The 13,360-nt window shown below is 44.9% G+C and overlaps 1 protein-coding gene across 6 annotated transcripts in view; it reads right to left on the reverse strand.

The window, feature by feature from the left end:
* Positions 1 to 13,360, reverse strand: part of CTNNA2 (catenin alpha 2) — a 2,737,142-nt gene that overhangs the window by 2,431,841 nt on the left and 291,941 nt on the right. For 2 of the 6 annotated variants that reach the window (XM_063925316.1, XM_063925312.1), the window contains exon 1: positions 1 to 76. This exon is cut by the window's left edge and continues 203 nt beyond it. The exons of 1 other annotated variant lie outside the window; for it this stretch is intronic. The gene's annotated coding sequence lies outside the window, so the exon portion shown is untranslated. Of the gene's footprint in view, positions 83 to 13,360 lie in introns of those variants that run through there. 3 more of the 6 variants (XM_063925315.1, XM_063925314.1, XM_063925317.1) reach the window with 3 other exon arrangements.

The following is a 13,360-nucleotide window of genomic DNA, read 5'->3' on the forward strand; positions in this document are numbered from 1 at the left end:
CCCCAGCAGCTGGCTAGCTCCAATGTGTTGTGTGTGAGAGAGAGAGAGAGAGCCAGGGCTCTAGTAGCATCAGCTGAGCTCGGCTCTACCACTCCCCTCCGCTACATACCTTTTTTTTAACCAGCTTTATTCAAACACAGACACGGTACCAGGGAGAATAGAGGGAAAGGCTTGCTGGAAATTGGAGGGCTGGAAACTTGGTGGCACTGGCTGTTGCAAGATGCATTGGTCGTGCAATAATAAAAACATAAAAATCAGGGCTTTGCTCTGACATGGGATTATTAGCAGGGGGATGCATCTGTATTCCCTGTACAATATCACATTATTTATAGGGAAACATTCTCGGAGCTTTTGTTTCGTGTAACCGTGATACACAGAGCTATGATCAATTTTAATTTTATACATGGAAAATCCCAAATTACATTTTGCACCAAATAAATAAGAAAAGAATAGGATGGAATTAATGTGATTTAGGGGGACATTTACTAAGCAGTGATAAGAGCGGAGAAGTGAGCCAGTGGGGAAGTTTCCCCATCAATCAATCAGCAGCTCTGTGTATAATTTTATAGTATGCAAATTATAGATGTTACTTCAGTGCTAATTGGTTGCCATGGGCAACTTCTCCACTGGCTCACTTCTCCGCTCTTATCACTGCTAAGTAAATGTCCCCTTTAATATACTGCATGTACGGGTTTAGTATGAAATACCTACAATCAAAATCCCAACGGTCAAAATACCGACAGCAATTGACCGACGGTCAAAATCCCGACAAGGTCAAAATCCTGACATTTAGAATACCAACAAGGTAAAAAAAACGGCATTTAAATGTTGAGGGGTCAAAAAGTCGACACAAGTTTCCCCCCAGTTTTTTTTTGTGTGTGTGTATGTCGACATAGGTCGACATGAACACCGTATAAGTGTACCGCGTTCCCTAGCGTGGCTCGCTGCACTTGCTAGGCTTCGGGCACGGTGTTTAGCTGCGCTCGGCACACTATGATATTCCACCTCCAGGTCCACTGGGATGGTAAAGTATGAACAAGTCAGTTTCCATGAAAAAATCATGGAAAACGCACGTCGACTTTTTGATCTGTCGACATTTAGATGTCGGTATTTTGACCTTGTTGGTATTTTGACTGTCGGGATTTTGATTGTAGGTAAATTGACCGCAACCCGTATATACCTTGTCATGTCGACCTTAAGCAGTGCCTGTTTTTTTTACCTGTTGACCTTTTGACCCTGTCAACCGTTGCATGTCGACCCCTACCTCTCTGTCTGTCTATTATTACCCAGTTTTATTCTATTACTGTTGTTCCAATTGTACAGGGCAACGGTAGTTGCTGCGCTATATAAGAAACTGTTAATAAATAAATAATAAATATGGGATTAACCTATTGATGGTCTGTCTGGACACTGTCGAGCTACAGCATCATCCGGACACCATTTTAGTGGCAGGGGACATCCAGTTTGCTGTGTAAATCCCCCTACCACTGGGGCATTGATGACACAGAGAATTCACCCTCAAGCTCACGTGCCATCCCCCTGGCAGTATATGTGGACTTTGACATTAATGCAGTTCGTTCTCGTATGCTAGGTATCTAGCATAACAAACAGCAATGAAGCAGCCACAAACAGGTGACAGGGCAGCACGGCTGAAAGGGTGCTTATTACTGGCCGCTATCTGTGTGGGGTTTGTATGTTCTCCCTTTATTTGCATTGGTTTCCATCAGGTGCTCTGGATTTTCCTCCCACTAAGTGTGTGTGTGTGTGTGTGTGTGTGTGTGTGTGTGTGTGTGTGTGTGCGTGCGTGTGTGTGTGTGTGTGTGTGTGTGTGTGTGTGTGTGTGTGTGTGTGTGTGTGTGCATGTGGGAGGGACTATAGACCGTAAGCTCCAGTGGGGCAGGGACTGATGTGAATGGCCGAATATACTGCGGAATATGTGTGCGCTCCATATAGGAGTTAATAATAAATAATAAGGAAACATGTCTATTCCATACTTACTGACTCTCCCGGTATATCTGTGAGTCTCCCGGATTATTTACAGGCAATTTCCTGAAGGCCACACACCAGCCTCCAAAGTGGGCGGAGTCATGTCATTGTTATGCAAATAGCGGCATCAAGCCTAGCCCCCTGAGTGTTTAGAGGCATGTGATTTATGGCCTTGTATACTTTGTCCTGCCCCCACCTGATTATGCAGATGACATCATCAGACCCCACCAAGGAATACATACTATTTACCGGCGGGCGGGATGCCGGCTGTCAAGATCCCAACAGCGGCATCCCGCCCCTTTGTGGGCTCTCTGCACTCTCGCCACAGGTTCTATTCCCACTTTATGGGTGTCGTGGACACCGACGAGTGAGGCTAGCCACTGTGCACCGGAATTCTGGTTGTTGCCATTGTCGGCTGTCGGGATTCTGGCGTTGATATCCTGACTGCCGGGATCCCGACAGCTGGCAAATTCTTTGCATCCCCCCACCAATGGCCACCTGTCATACCATCTCATTGCAGAAAGTGAGTGAGTACAGTAAGTGCTTTTCCTATACTGTCTATAGTGCCAACTGCAGGTGCACACTGCTAGACTGCAGGTAACACACTCTCACCTTCCTGTGCAGTGCCAACTGCAGGTGCACACTGCTAGACTGCAGGTAACACACTCTCACCTTCCTGTGCAGTGCCAACTGCAGGTGCACACTGCTAGACTGCAGGTAACACACTCTCACCTTCCTGTGCAGTGCCAACTGCAGGTGCACACTGCTAGACTGCAGGTAACACACTCTCACCTTCCTGTGCAGTGCCAACTGCAGGTGCACACTGCTAGACTGCAGGTAACACACTCTCACCTTCCTGTGCAGCATTCCCACACTCCAGCCCTCACCTTGCAATCTGTGCAGCCTGTACACAGGTCGTGCCCTGTTTATATAGCAACCTGCTACACAGCGGCGGTTACACACATTGCTTCTCGTGTCATATTTGCAATGTAATATTTGTTTATATATCCGTCATGCCATGACTGTCAGCTCCTTGTAGCGGAGATAAGTGTAAGTGGATGGCCGCTACCCATTGTGCATTGCTGTACACAAAACAGTAACCTGACACACAAACAGAGAGACTTTTCTACAGTGAAAAAATAGGTCAAATCTTTTATACTTAACTTTGGAAGTAATTGAATGGTGGGAGGAGCAATACACTGCAAGGGTATCCGGATGGTAGGTCGACACTACTTAGGTACTGACATGGATGACATAGGAAAATGGTTGACACATTAAAATGATCGACACAGGGCAGGTCGACACATGAAAAGGTCGACATGACTTTTTGAAATATATATATATATATATAAATTGGGGTTTCTGGTCATGTTACGCAAAATACGACACCAAAAACAGTTAAAAAATCCATGTTGATCTCTTCATGTGTCAACCTGTCCCGTGTCGACCATTTTCCCACATCGACCATATTAATGTCGACCAACAGAGGTCGACATAATGACTGTCGACCTTAACTAGGTCGACCATTTATCCCAAAACCACTGCAAGACGTCAGCCTCAGCAAAATATTTACAATTTGGGGAAACCCCTTTGCTTCCTCTGTCTAGGTCCCCAATTAGGAAACTAGGACCGGTTCTAGTTCATATATCACCAAGGGTGAAAAGCCCCCCCTCCTTCACTCCCCTACCGCCTATCAAAACTTAACAGGACAATTCTTTCAACATACAGTACATATGAGGTCTGGACCAGCATGAGATTGCAGACACAGTTATGGGTTTCCAGGGAATCTGGGCCTACTAGTCCAGCATGGCTAGTACGGGAGGGGGCTTATTCCAAAAATATTTAGGGGTCTATTCATGAAGCAGTGAAAAGTGAGGAGAAATGAGCCAGTGGAGAAGTTGCCCATGGCAAACAGTATGATATTATAGGCATTACTGAAACTTGGTGGGATGAATCTCATGATTGGACAGTCAATCTAGAGGGCTATACACTGTTTAGGAGAGACAGACTAAATAAAAAGGGTGGAGGGGTGTGTCTGTACGTAAAGCCGTTTTTAAAACCTAATATATGGGAAGATATTCAGGAGGGGACTGTAGACACTGTTGAGACATTATGGGTAGAAATTGCATGCGGGGAAAAAGGAACAAAAAAGTTAGTATTGGGTGTATGCTATAGGCCGCCTGGTATCAACGCATCTGATGATGAATTGTTACTAAAGCAAATTGAAAAAGCAGCAGGAGTAGGAGACATAGTAGTGATGGGCGATTTTAACTATCCAGATATAAACTGGAAAAACGATTCATGTGATACTGCTAGGGGCAGTATGTTTTTAAACACACTAAATGATAACTACCTAGTCCAACTAATCGAGGAACCAACTAGGTACAATGCAATCTTAGACCTGGTATTAACAAACAATCAGGATTTGGTATCAGGTATTATAGTAGGGGAACCCATAGGAAACAGCGACCACAATATGGTCACATTCAATATCAGTTTCTACAAACAGCCTTATACTGGTTCAACTAGGACTTTAAACTTTAGCAAAGCAAATTTTGAAAAGATGAGGGTATTTTTCAGGGATATTGAATGGGAAGGTTTGTTTTTAGGAAAAAATACTACGGAGAAATGGGAGGTACTAAAATTCCTGCTAGCTAAAAATACACTCAAATATATTCCTATGAGTAGCAAAAAAGGGAATAAAAATCATAAACCGATGTGGCTTAACAAAAAGATTAAGGAACTTATGGGCAAGAAAAGGCGAGCATTTAAAAAATACAAATCTGACGGGGAAGCAGAGTCATTTCAGCACTATAAGGAATGTAACAAAAATTGCAAAAAGGAAATAAGAGCAGCTAAAGTAGAAACTGAAAAACTAGTAGCAAAGGAAAGCAAAGCGAATCCCAAAAAATTCTTTAAATACATTAATAGCAAGAGATTAAAAAAGGAGAGTATAGGCCCTTTGAAAGACAAGTTGGGAGTCTTAAGCAAAAATGATAATGACATAGCGGACACACTAAATGAGTATTTTTCAACAGTATTCACTAGAGAGGACCCAATTCAGGGACTGACACACAATCTCAATAATGACAATATCACACTGATAGGTACATATTTAAGCGAGGAAGTAGTCTGTGACCGATTAAAACATTTAAAGATTAATAAATCACCAGGGCCCGATGGTATTCATCCAAGGGTTCTAATGGAGCTTCACTCTGAACTGGCAAAACCGCTATCTTTGATCTTTGAGGATTCAGTTATATCAGGTATGGTTCCCAAAGACTGGCGTATAGCGGAAGTAGTGCCTATATTCAAAAAGGGAAGTAAAGCTGAACCAGGTAATTATAGACCAGTTAGTCTTACATTTATAGTGGGGAAAGTATTGGAAGGTATTCTAAGAGATAGTATTCAGAAGTTCCTTGAAACCAATAAGGTCATTAAAAGGAATCAACATGGGTTTATGAAGGACAGATCCTGTCAAACCAACTTACTTGGCTTTTATGAAACAGTAAGCGCAAACCTAGATCAGGGTAAAGACGTGGATGTAATCTTTTTAGACTTTGCCAAAGCGTTCGATACTGTACCACACATGAGACTTATATACAAGCTACAAGAATCAGGGCTAGGAAGCACAATATGCACTTGGGTCAAAAACTGGTTAGATAATAGGAAGCAGCGCGTTGTGGTTAATGGATCTTTTTCAACTTGGACTGAAGTGCTAAGTGGTGTGCCGCAAGGCTCAGTATTAGGACCGCTATTGTTCAATATTTTCATTAACGACCTAACAGAAGGTCTAGAGAGCATGGTGTCAATTTTTGCAGATGATACCAAATTGTGTAAGGCTATAAATACAGAGGAGGATGCCGAGTCTCTTCAGAACGACTTAGTTAAATTAGAAGCATGGGCAGCCAAATGGAGAATGGGCTTCAACACAGACAAGTGTAAGGTAATGCACTGTGGTAACAAGAACAAAAATTACACCTACCTACTAAATGGGGTAAAATTAGGGGATTCTGTACTGGAAAAGGACTTAGGTGTCCTCATAGATAGCAAGCTAAGCAGTAGTACCCAAAGTAGGACTGCAGCAAAGAAGGCTAATAAGATATTAGCATGCATAAAACGGGGTATTGATGCTAGGGACGAGAGTATTATACTCCCGTTATATAAATCACTAGTGAGGCCACACCTTGAATACTGTGTACAGTTCTGGGCACCGTACTACAAAAAGGATATCCTGGAGCTTGAAAAGGTACAGAGGAGGGCGACCAAACTAATTAAGGGCATGGAGACGATGGAATACAAGGAAAGGCTTGAAAGACTAGGCATGTTTACATTGGAAAAGCGAAGACTAAGAGGGGATATGATCAACATCTACAAATATATAAGGGGACAATACACAGAGCTTGCGCGGGACCTGTTTTTGGTTAGATCAACACAGAGGACTCGTGGACACTCGCTCAGGTTAGAGGAGAGGAGATTCCGCACAATACGGCGTAAAGGCTTTTTCACGGTAAGGACAATACATGTTTGGAATTCCCTGCCCAAGGGAGTTGTAATGGCGGAATCTGTCAACACCTTTAAGAATGGGTTAGATAAATTCCTATTGGATAAGGATATCCAGGGGTATGGTGCATAGTCATGCATTATAGTTACTATAAATAGGGATAAAATGCAATGGCTGACAGCAGCATCAGTCAGAAATTTTAGTCAAATCATCATGCATAGGAGACCACAAATAGGTTGAACTCGATGGACAATTGTCTTTTTTCAACCTCAAATACTATGTTACTATGTTACTATGTAGTATGTAACCAATCAGCATTGAAGTAACATTTATAATTTGCATATTATACAATCGTACGGAGCAGCTGATTGGTTGCCATGGGCAACTTCTCCACAGGCTCACTTCTCCACTCTTTTCACTGCTTCATGAACAGACCCCTTAGACACACGTTTATCAAGCCTTGGAGAGTGATAAATCACACCGTGCTAAAGTACCAGCCAATCAGCTCCTACCTGCCACGTTACAGGCTGTGTTTGAAAAATGACAGCTAGGTGCTGATTGGTTGATACTTTATCACAGTGTAATTTATCACAACCCAATATTTGATAAATCTGGGCCATAGTTTCTCCTTTCAGTGACAAACAATCACCTATACTGTATATTGTTTATATATGTAAGTTATTATATTGCTTAAATACAATTAATACGTTCTTTTAAACATTGAGCTGCTAACATTTGCCAAGAAGAATAGCGGGTCTCTCAGTCATAGCCCACTACATTAATGTTCTATATTCACACTACGCATAGAGTTTAACCTGAACACAATGTAGCTCAATCTCACAAACCGTTTCCTTTTAGGAGTCAGTCATGTCACATTGACATCCACTTATCTGCAAGTGCAAGAGAACAGAAGTAAGATCCCCGGCACGCAGACAGCACACACTGCAATATAAATGGAATAGAGGCCACAGAAATAATAATAAAAGTTGGCTACATTCGCTTTTGCAGTACATGTGTACACCACCCAACATCTAATAAGCTGCCCTAACTGTAATCAATGAGAGTACCTACCTACACTGGGTCACATATAAATGTTCTGTTCTATCACGGAGAGTGAAACTTATCTCAGCCCTCAGGGGAGGTAGCGCATCCCTAAGGGAAACTCAGGCACAACAGGAGCAGCTGCAGAGCCTCACCAAGGAGAAAGCAAGAGGCAAGTTTCTGATCACTGTATAAGACACAAGATACTGCATGAGGAGAACTTCAGAAGCAGGTCCCCTGCACTCAGCTGCCAGGCAGCAAACAGAACCAATTTAAATGCAATACTTGTCTCTAAAACTCTATCTATCTATCTATCTATCTATCTATCTATCTATCTATCTATCTATCTATCTATCTATCTATCATTTAGCTGTATCCATTGTAAATACATACAGCATGGACAATAATAGGATTTTAATTACCTACCGGTAAATCCTTTTCTCGTAGTCCGTAGAGGATGCTGGGGTTCCATTTAGTACCATGAGGTATAGACGGCTCCCTTGGGAGCCATGGGCACTTTAAGAGTTTAATAGTGTGGGCTGGCTCCTCCCTCTATGCCCCTCCTACCAGACTCAGTCTAGAAACTGTGCCCGAGGAGACAGACATACAGTACTTCGAGAGAAGGAAATACACAGATAGTGGTGAGATTCACATCAGCTCACACATAACAAAAGGAAAGCCAAGCTAACCAACTTGAAATAATTCAGCAATGGCTGAACAACAGTACTTCACCAAGTAACAATGCAGTACTTAACAAGTAACAATGCAGTACTTTACTAAGTAACAATGCAGGAAAACGATGCGCTGGGCGGGCGCCCAGCATCCTCTGCGGACTACAAGAAAAGGATTTACTGGTAGGTAATTATAATCCTATTTTCTCTTATGTCTTAGAGGATGCTGGGGTTCCATTTAGTACCATGGGGATGTACCAAAGCTCCCAGTATGGGGGGGGGGAGAGTGCTGAGGTTCGTGCAGAACAGATTGACCAAACTTTAGGTGCTCAGAGGCCAAAGTAGTAAACTTGTAGAACTTAGCAAACGTATTCGACCCTGGCCAAGTAGCTGTTCGGCAAAGCTGTAAAGCCGAGACACCCCGGGCAGCCGCCCAGGAAGAACCCACCTTACGAGTAGAGTGGGCCTTAACAGATTTTGGACACGGCAAGCCTGTCGTAGAATAAGCATGCTGGATAGTACACCTGATCCCGTGAGAAATCGTCTGCTTAGAAGCAGGACACCCAATTATGTTGGGATCATAAAGGACAAACAGAGTGTCCGACTTTTTGTGACGAGAAGTTCTCTTCACATAATTCTTCAAAGCCCTCACAACACCCAAGGACTTTGAGGTAATTGAAGAGTCAGTAGCCACTGGCACCACAATAGGTTGGTTGATATGAAAAGCCGACACAACCTTCGTAAGAAATTGCTGTTGCGTCCTGAGCTCAGCTCTATCTTCATGGAAAATCAAGTAGGGACTCTTGTAGGACAATGCCCCCAATTCTGGCACACGCCTAGCAGATGCCAACGCCAACAGTGTGACAGCCTTCCAAGTAGGAAACTTGACCTCAACCTCCTGTAGAGGTTCGAACCAATCCGATTGCAGGAACTGCAGCACCATATTAAGATCCTACGGTGCCGTAGGAGGCACAAAAGATGGTTGGATGTGCAGAACCCCTTTCAAGAAAGGGGAGCAGCCAATTGTTTCTGGAAGAAAATGGACAGGGACGAAATCTGGACTTTTATGGAGCACAAGCGTAGGCCCACATCCACACCTGCTTGCAGAAAGAGGAGAAACTGTCCCAGTTGAAACTCCACCGTTGGAAACTTCTTGGATTCACACCAAGACACATACTTTTTCCAAATCCGATGGTAATGTTTAGACGTTACTCCCTTCCTACCCTGTATCAGGGTAGGAATGACCTTTCTCGGAATGCCCTTCTGAGATAATATCAGGTGTTCAACCTCCATGCTGTCAAACGTAGCCACGGTAAGTCTTGATAAGCGAACGGCCCCTGTTGCAGAAGGTCATCGCGAAGAGGAAGAGGCCTCGGATCCTCCAGCAGTAATTCCATAAGATCCATGTACCAAGCCCTTCTTGGCCAGTCCGGAGCAATGAGGATCGCCTGAACTCTTGTTCTTTTTATTAGTTTGAGAATCCTTGGGATGAGCGGAAGTGGAGGGAACACATACACCGACTGGAACACTCACGGAGTTACCAGGGCGTCCACCGCCACTGCCTGTGGGTCTCTCGACCTGGAATAGTACCTCTGAAGCTTCTTGTTGAGGCAGGAGGACATCATGTCTATTTGAGGTACACCCCAATGACTTGTTGCCTCCACGAACACCTCCGGGTGGAGGCCCCATACTCCTGGATGGAGACCGTGACTGCTGAGGAAGTCCGCTTCCCAGTTGTCCACTCCCGGAATATCGCTGAAAGCGCCACCGCGCGCTTTTCTGCCCAGAGGAGGATTCTAGTTACCTCTGACATTTTGGCTCTGCTCTTTGTTCTGCCTTGTCGGTTTATGTAGGACACCGTCGTTACATTGTCCGACTGAACCTGAATGGCATGATCTTGTAGAAGCTGTGCCATTTGTAGAAGGCCGTTGTATACCGCCCTTAGTTCCAGAATGTTTATCAGAAGGATGGATTCCAGATTTGACCACTTTCCTTGGAAGTTCTCCCCTTGAGTGACTGCTCCCCAACCTCTAAGACTTGCATACATGGTTAGAAGGATCCAATTCTGAATCCCGAACCTTCGGCCCTCGAGAAGGTGAGACGTTTGCAGCCACCAGAGGAGTGAAATTCTGGCTTTTGGCGACAGGCGTATCCGCTTTTGCATGTGAAGATGAGATCCCGACCATTTGTCCAGGAGATCCAATTAGAAGGACCGTGCATGAAATCTTCTGTACTGTAGAGCCTCGTAGGAGGCAACCATCTTCCCCAGAAGGCGAATGCATTGATGAACCGATACCTGGGCAGGCTTCAGGACATCCCGAACCATTGACTGGATCACCAACGCTTTCTCAACCGGGAGAAACACCCTCTGTACTTCTGTGTAGATGATCATCCCCAGGAAGGACAGTCTCCTTGTCGGTTCTAAATATGACTTTGGAAGGTTCAGGATCCACCCGTGATCCTGGAGTAGTCGAGTTGAGAGAGCAATGCTCTGTAACAGCTTCTCCCTGGAAAATGAAAATACAGTACAAAGTGGGCGCTAGAAATTATTAAGTTTAAGAATAATAAATAAAATAAATGGCTGCTCACACGGGGAGGATCTGGATATCCCTGGAAAATGCCTTTATCAGCAGATTTTCCAGATATGGAATAATGTTCACTTCCTGCTTGCGGAGGAGAAGCATCATCTCTGCCATGACCTTAGTGAACACCCTCGTTGCTGTGGAGAGTCCAAATGGCAGCGCCCGGAACTGATAGTGACAGTCTAGCAGCGCAAATCGCAGATAAGCCTGGTGAGGCGGCCAGATCGGAACGTGAAGGTATGCATCCATGATATCCAGGGATACCAGGAATCCCCCTCCTCCAGACCTGAGATCACCGCTCTCAGAGACTCCATCTTGAATTTGAATTCCCTCAAGTAGGGGTTTTAATGACTTTAGGTTTAATATCGGCCTTACCGAACCTTCCGGCTTCGGTACCACAAACAGGTTTGAGTAATAACCCTTGTTTGTTAGGTGAGGTGGAACTGGAACTATGACATTTGTTTGAACCAATTTTTGAATGGCTTCCTGTAGGAGAGCACTTTCTGTCAGCGAAGCTGGTAAGCCTGATTTTAAGAATCTGTGAGGTGGGAGTTCTTGAAACTCCAGTTTGTATCCCTGGGCATCGATGACTTGTACCCAGGGGTCTAGGCATGATGATGCCTAGACGTGACTGAAATCCCTTAGTCTTGCTCCCACCTGCCCGATCCCCAGGCTGGGAGGTCCACCAACATGCTGAAGATTTGGAGGAAGCAGAACCTGGCTTCTGCTCCTAGGAACCTGTTGGTGCATGTTTTCTAAATTTCCCCCGACCATCTCTAAAGAAAGTGGAACAGGGTTTGGACTTTTTAACTTTTGCGGTCCGAAAGGACTGCATCGTAGATGTAAGATAAGATTTCCTAGCCGGTGGCACTGCTGAGGGAAGGAAAGTTGACTTACCTGCAGTTGCCGTGGAGATCCACTTGTCCAACACATCCCCAAACAGAGCCTGACCTGTGGAGGGTAGGTTCTCCACACTCCTCTTAGATTCTGCATCCGCAGACCATTGGCACAACCAAAGTCCTCTGCGTGCCGAGACAGCCGTGGAAGAAGCCCTTGCATTAAGGTGGCCAAAGTCCTTCATGGCCTCCACCATGAAACCTGCAGAATCCTGTATGTGACGTAAAAACAAGTCAATGTCACTCCTATCCATAGTATCTAAATCCTCTAGTAATGTGCCTGACCACTTTACTATGGCTTTAGAAATCCACGCACAAGCAATCGTGGGCCTTAAAGCCACGCCTGTAGCTGTGTATAGTGATTTGAGCGTAGTCTCAATCTTACGGTCAGCCGGCTCTTTCAAAGCGGTTGAACCAGGGACAGGTAAAACCAACTTTTTAGACAACCTACTGTAGATACAGAAGTGTCTACTATAGGCGGGTTTTCTCACTTTTTCCTGTCCTCTTCAGGGAAGGGAAAAGCAATGAGAACCCTTTTTGGGATCTGGAATTTTTTCTCTGGGTTTTCCCAGGATTTTTCAAAAAAGGCGTTTAACTCCTTAGAAGCAGGGAAGGCAAGGGAGGATTTCTTATTGTCTGTAAAGTAAGCCTCCTCTACCTGCTCAGGTTCTTTTTCAGTAATGCATAAAATGTCCCTAATGGCCTCAATCATGAGTTGCACCCCCTTAGCAAGGGATGCATCTCCCCCCTGCATATCTCCATCACCGTCCCCTGTATCAGAGTCGGTATCCGTGTCGGCTTGCATTATCTGGGCAAGAGCACGCTTTTTAGGGTATGTAATAGGGGCCTTAGATGAGGTAGTGGGAGCTGAGTACTGCAAAACCGCTAAAGATTGTTGTAAAGCCTGCGTTACATCTCATTATGTGATATCCTAGATGAAATCTGGGATATCATTTCCCTTATAGAATCTACCCATGGGGGTTCGGACTCAGAAGGCTGAGAAGGTACATGGCAGTCCTGAGTACATGGAATAAACTCATCAGGAGAAGATACACACTCTGCAGCACAAGATACAGAGTCCCTAGACATGAAGTGTGAGACACACACACACACACACACACACACACACACACACACACACACACACACACACACACACACACAGGAAAATGTCAGACACAGTTTCCCCCAGAGTACCTTCAGAGAGTCACAGAGTATAAGGAGCCAGCACACACAGCGCCCCAGTAGGCAGTTAATGTACTAAACTTCCGGCGCTGACTGAGTAACCTTAAAAAGGATAAACAGTTCCAATAATACACTCCACCCTGTCTATAACACCCTGGTACCGCAGAGGATAGGTGGAGTTATGTGGAGGGCAGCGCTCCCTGTCAGTGTTCTGTTGCTGTGATCTGCAGGGAGAAAATGGCGCTGGTGAGTGCTGGATCCGCTCTGAGGAGAAGCCCCACCCCTTGTAATGGCGCGTCTTCCCGCACTTATTGTATTATACTGCCTGAGGTAATTTACAGCTTACAGTTGGATAAGTCCCTGGTAGCCTTATGTGACCTGTGTAGGGTGATTGTGCAGGCCCAGGACGCCCCTCACAGTGCCGTACACAGTGTGCCTCTGAGCTCTCCGGAGCGCAGCCTGTCAGAGCTGCGCTCCCACCCTTGTACCGCCATT

The sequence above is a fragment of the Pseudophryne corroboree genome, chromosome 1 (assembly GCF_028390025.1).
Source record: "Pseudophryne corroboree isolate aPseCor3 chromosome 1, aPseCor3.hap2, whole genome shotgun sequence".
Classification (NCBI taxonomy): Eukaryota; Metazoa; Chordata; class Amphibia; order Anura; family Myobatrachidae; genus Pseudophryne; species Pseudophryne corroboree.